Here is a 6,535-nt window from a genome sequence, read left to right as displayed (position 1 = left end):
ATATTAACACTTTCAAGGTTTTGGTTGTTAATTGTGTAAGAAGGTGGTTGTAAAATCCTGCGCGAAAAACACATAAATTTACATTTCTGAAGATTAAGCGGCATGTCGTTGACATTGTAGTATCGCGTGGAATTCACCCCATTTCAAACACGCTTAACATTTCAAACGCTCGTTCATTGACCCAGGTAACTACCATAAGTTCATTCCACCTCTTGTATGTAATTATTAATGTAAGAATGTATATATGTATAGGTTAAGAACTTTTGTATAAAATAGAAAGTATTCACGAATAAAGGGAATTGTGATGTCTGCGCTGAGCATTAGCGCTACTGAACTTATACTTTTGCTTAACTTTACTATCCCCTGCGAGGACAGGCACCATGTAGTGGTGCAGGGGCTTACGCCGATCGTAAGTGATTGCGAGCCGGCCGGATAGTGGTAGCCTGGCTACTAACATCCGGCTGATTCGTCGCGCATGCGAGCGGTAACCAGGAACTGTCACCTCCTAATCCAGGGTGTTATGCGACACCGTGCCCATTGGACTGGTTTGCAGCCAGGAGGTCTACAACACCGGCTGTATTATAACGGCGCCTCCCTGACACCGGGCCGCCTTGGGGAGTAACTATGGCCTTACCGCGTCAAGGGGCTCTGCCGCGGTGGACGAACCGAGTTCCCCTATATATTAAAATAGATCACTACGCTTGCCAAGTCAAGCATGTGATCGTACGAAAAAGATGATGAATACAAACATAAATAATAAAAACCAACAACAAAAACAAATTGAAGGAAAAGAGATGAGGTCAAATGCTAAAAGCGGCGGTAACAACAAACGCCGAAGAGAAAAACAGGGCGAGAGAACTTACTCCCTGAGTCATCTAAACCTGACGGCGGAAGAACTTGCCCTTTTCGAGGAGCATGCCAGAGACGACGATGACCAAACGTCCGGGAGCGAGACGGTGAAAAAGGTAAAGAAGGACACGGCAACCAGACTCCAGCGCCAGAGTGGGCAGAACACCACCAAGACGGTCAGCGAGGACAAACAACACCACGGTGGGTCAATCACCACCGTGAAGAATGTCATGGCCAACAAAAGTGAACAGCACAGTGGGCACAGCACCACGAAACCAGAGAGCAGCGCCAAATCACACCACGGTGGGTTAATCACCACCAGTGGGCCAAGCCGAGCAGAGGCTAAGAAGAGCGATAGGAGCCCGGAGAAGGGGCACCCATCCACCCAAGAAAAAAGCACACTCAGCTACAGCCACTGCGAAAACCGCAAAGGAGAACCCGAGGGGATAGGGAAGAGCAGCGGGAGAGTCGCAAACGCTCACCCTCTAGAGATAGGCATCGACACAGCAGCAGAGAATCAGCGGCCAAAAGACATCTGGGTGAAGAATGTGACCGCGAGTACCCAGGGGGACGAAAACGATCCAATCCAAGGGACGAGAAGGTCGAGCGAGACAGAGGAAGGAAGAGGTCATACACGGGACATGAAAGTCGTTCGCCGAATAAGAACGCAAATGCCAGAGCAAGGTCATCGTCGTTCGCGGACTCTGGCACAGAGCGGCATCATGGTGCAAGCTGGCCCGAACTGGGAGAGCCAGGTGGCTTTGACGACCCTAGAAGAATCGGGCTAAGTGGAGCAAGTAAGAAGTGGTATCTTCGGTACCTAAAGCAAGGAAGGACTCCGGACAGTGCACGCGAGAAGGCACTGCAGCACATGAGGCCAAATAAGAAAAACCCGCCCGCCCGGAAATCAGGGCGTGGCGAGCGAGAAACGGCGAGGGGCGAGCATGCATCGCATCACCGCGGGTCATATAACCGCGGGCACCAACAAAGCCGTAACAACAAACAGAGCGCTCCCGCTGACAACCTGAGAGGAGGTCAGGTAAGACGGGAGGACGCACCACAGTCCAGGGGACAGAGGGCTTACCCCACACCTTCCACCTCGCGTAGGGCGAATGCGCCGCCGCCAGCACCTGGTGCATCAACTTCACAAGTGAGGCCAAGAATGCAAGGCTACTCGGATGCTTTAAAGGGCATACGAATGGCGGTGCTTCCAAGGCAATATCCGGCGGAGGTCCTGAGCCAGGAAGAGCTGACGCGGCTGCAGGATACCATAATGATTGAGGTATCGAAGGGTTGGGGAAAGCAATCTCTGGCCTTCTGCGGTGTATATTTTAGACCAGGACTACTCCTTGTAGACTGCAAGGATGAGCAAACAGCCGAATGGCTGACTAATATCACACCAACTCTACAGGGTTGGGAGGGCCCTGCCCTTATTACGAGGAAAGGGGATGATATACCACCGACGCATACCGTCACTATGTATCTCCCCAGGAGCAATGATCAGGAATTCGCGCTTAAACTGCTGAAGGCACAGAACACATTCTTAAATGTCGCGTTGTGGCGTATAATCAGCAGCAGTGCCGAGGAGGGAGGCCTACGGGTAAACGTAGCTATCGACGAGGCATCATTTATAAAAATAAAAGAAGCTGGTTTCAAGGTGAACTACCGGTTTAGCTTTGTCCCGGTCAGACCCTGGAAACAAAAAGCCCCAGCTAGTGTGGAGCAAACCCACTCACAATCGCAGATCACTGGGGAGCAAATCCCAGAGGCACCAACAACATCCACCCAGTGCCCAGCCAGCGTCTCCTCAGCCATAGGCGCAACACCCGGGTTAATCACCGGTCAGGAGCCTACGCAAGCTCCCTCAACACAGGAGCTACTGGAAGGGCTGAATTTAGAGAACCTAGGCTTAGAGGACAAAAGAGAGGAAACCCTGCGGCTGTCCGGTGAGGACGAGCTGCTAAGGTTTCAGCTCTGACCGACTCACCCTGCACCATGCTAAAGCTGCTTCGGCAGTAATAGCACGCAGGTTCGCCTCGGAAGATCTGGGCATAGCACTCATCCAAGAACCTTGGGTGTATAAGGGTCAGGTGAGAGGACTAAAAGAGAGAAATAATAAGGTAATTTGGGATCTTTCTCAGGAAAGACCAAGAGCGTGTGTAGTGCTTAACAATTCCATTAACTACTTTTGCATTACAGAGTTTATGAGTCAAGACCTCGTAGCAGTTCAGGCGGTGATGGAAATACAGGGAGAGCCAAGGAACATCGTCTTCGCAGCGGCCTATTTTGCGGGAGATAACCACGAGGTCCCTCCAGAGGGTGTGAAGAAACTGACGGAATATTGCAGACGGGCAAAATTACCGTTAATTATGGGATGCGACGCCAATGCGCACCACGAGGTATGGAACAGCTCAGACACCAATTCAAGGGGTGAGTTCGTTCTTGAATTTATTATTAGTAATGACCTAAGTATATACAACGTTGGGAATTCACCAACCTTCATCACTAGGTCTAGAGAGGAAGTCCTGGATATAACCCTGGGTAACGATCTGGCTGATGAGCTGGTCTCGGGATGGGGGGTTTCCTCTGAACCCTCCATGTCGGACCATCTTATTATCCAGTTTGTCATCGGGGCCATACCTCTAGAAGGACCACCAAAGCGAAATCCCAGGAACACAAACTGGGATATGTTTAGAAATACAATACAGGAAAATCTTGCCACTATAGAGAATAGGAACAGAGGAACAAGTTATATGGAATTAGAGATCAGGGTTAACAACTTCAACAGTGTGATTATTGAAGCGTATAACTCTAGCTGTCGTGAATCAAAGGGCCCAGGGAGTAAAACCCCCTGGTGGTCGAGGAAGCTCTCGGAAATGAGGAAAACCGTGCGCAAACTCTTCAACCAAGCGAGACGCACGGGAAACTGGGAGCAGTACACAGCAAATCTAACAACATATAACAAAGAGATTAGGAAAGCTAAAAGAGAGAGCTTCAGGAAATTCTGCGAGGGCATAACAGAAGTTCCAGAGGCAGCAAGGCTTCATAAAGCCCTAGCCAAGGACCAAAGGGAGACGCGATTATCGATGAAACTCCCCGATGGAACCTATACAAGGACAGAGGAGGAAAGAGCACATGCCCTGCTTGCAGCGCACTTCCCGGACGCATCCTCGGAAACCTCGCCGGAGGAGGTTCGAGAGGTAAGACCGACACCCACAGATTGGAACCTCGCCAAAGAACTCTTCAGCGACAGCACAGTTAAGTGGGCAGTAAGGTCTTTCCAGAGCTACAAATCTCCGGGAGTGGATGGCATATATCCAGCCTTTCTGCAGCAGGGAGAGGAATTGATCCCACACCTGGCCAGGATTATGAGGGATAGCCTCGCACTGGCATACATCCCAACAGTGTGGAGAAGAGCAAAAGTGGTCTTTATACCTAAAGTGGCAAAAAAGGACTACTCTAGCCCAAAGTCCTTTAGGCCTATAAGCCTGACATCCTTTGCTCTGAAAGCAATGGAGAAAATTGTAGACCACGAGATCAGATCAAAGGTTCTCGATAGAATGCCACTACATCGAGATCAGCATGCATATAGGACAGGCAGGTCGACAGAAACTGCATTGTATCAACTGTCCACAGAAATCCAAAGTGCGTTCGAGTGCGGGGAGATAACGCTATGCGCATTTTTGGACATAGAGGGGGCTTTCGACAACACGACACACGAAAGTGTGAATCGGGCACTCGAGAGAAGAGAGATACAACGTCCAATCCGTATGTGGATAAACGCCTTATTGCGTACGAGGACTGCCGAAACCTCAAGTGGGGACGGTACAGTAGAGATCAAAACAACGAAAGGATGTCCGCAAGGGGGCGTCCTGTCACCCCTGCTGTGGAGCCTGGTAGTAGATGAACTTCTACAGAGGCTCTCAGAAAACGGAATCCGATGTCAGGGGTACGCGGATGATATTGTTATCATTGTAAGGGGCAAATTTGAGAGCACCCTTTGCGACATAATGCAAAGGGCATTGAGGCTAACGAAAGAATGGTGTAATGAGGTAGGGCTAAGTATCAACCCTAACAAGACATCCATTGTGCCCTTCACCAGGAAAAGAAAACTGGAAGGGATTAGGCAAATCACAATGGAGGGAGTACAGATGGAGTACACGACTGAGGTGAAATACTTGGGAGTCACGTTTGACTCTAAGCTCTTATGGAGGAAACACGTCGACAATACCATATCAAAGGCTACAAGAGCAATAATGGTGTGCAGACGTATTGCAGGAAGATCCTGGGGATGCAGCCCAAAGATCCTAAGATGGATGTACACTATGATAGTGAGACCTATCATAGTGTACGGAGCCGTTGCGTGGGCATCAAGGACAACCATGGTGACCGTACAAAAATCACTCACGAAGCTTCAACGCTTAGCATGTGTCTGCATTACGGGAGCTATGCGAACATGCCCGACGGCAGCAATAGAGGTGCTGATTGAGTTAACGCCTCTACATATAATAATTGAGCAGGCAGCCAGGAGAACTTTAGTAAACATAGCTAAAGAGGGATATGGAAGAGGCAAAGTGATACAGTCACGGAGCATGGCGAAGCTGCAGGAGCAGATTCCACTTATCCAACTTCCCAGAGATGATACGAGGAAGATAATTAAGTTTGAGAAACGCTTCAAAATAGAGCTGGGTAACAAATGTACGTGGGACACTTCCAGGATTGAAGCGCTTCACCAGGAACACACCATAATATGGTACACCGATGGCTCGAAGACACCGGAGGGCATAGGAGCGGAGATCGTCGGCCCCCGAACCAAAATATCCCTACCACTCGGAAAATATCCGAGCATCTTCCTAGCCGAAGTTGTTGCCATAAGCCGGTGTGCAGAGATAAACTTACAGCGGGGATATACCAACGAGAAAATCGCTATACTCAGCGACAGTCAAGCTGCACTCAAGGCATTATCATCAGTTGAGATTAAATCATCAACAGTCCTTGAGTGCGTAGAGAGGTTAAACAGTCTAGGAGTTAATAACACCATCCGTCTAGCATGGGTACCTGGACACAGGGGAGTGGATGGTAACGAGCGAGCGGACGAGCTTGCCAGGTTGGCAGCGGCCGGAAAGCCAATAGGTCCCGAGCCTATGGTCCCAATAGGGTCACATACAATAAGGGAGGAATTTAGACAAAAGGAGGCGTGCCTCAGAGAACAACACTGGCGTGAAAGTCCAGGACTTCGGCAGGCAAAGGCACTAATAGGAGGGTACAATTCAAAGCGATATAAGGCTATGATTAATCTCCCAAAAATTAGCCTTAGGATTTTAACAGGTATACTCACAGGTCACTGTAGGCTAAAGAGCCATATGCATAAATTGGGTATATCGGCTAGTAGCCTCTGTCGATTCTGTGATGCCGAAGATGAGTCTGCAGAACACATCCTGAAGGAATGTGATGCAGTCTCGAGACGAAGGCTTAGGATCCTAGGATCATCCAAATTAGAAAATAGTCACATACATTCTCTGAAGCCAAGAACCATTCTGGATTTTATCAGAGAACTCGGCTTGGATGAAGTGTTGTAAAGAGAATGAGGGCACAATAGACCAATAGGTCGCAGTGCTTAACCTCACAACATCTATCTATCTATCTATCTATCTAACTTTACTATCAACACACAACATGGCGATCC

The sequence above is a fragment of the Eurosta solidaginis genome, chromosome X (genome assembly GCF_040869045.1).
Source record: "Eurosta solidaginis isolate ZX-2024a chromosome X, ASM4086904v1, whole genome shotgun sequence".
In the NCBI taxonomy this organism is placed as follows: Eukaryota; Metazoa; Arthropoda; class Insecta; order Diptera; family Tephritidae; genus Eurosta; species Eurosta solidaginis.
Note: the sequence above shows the minus strand (reverse complement) of the source record.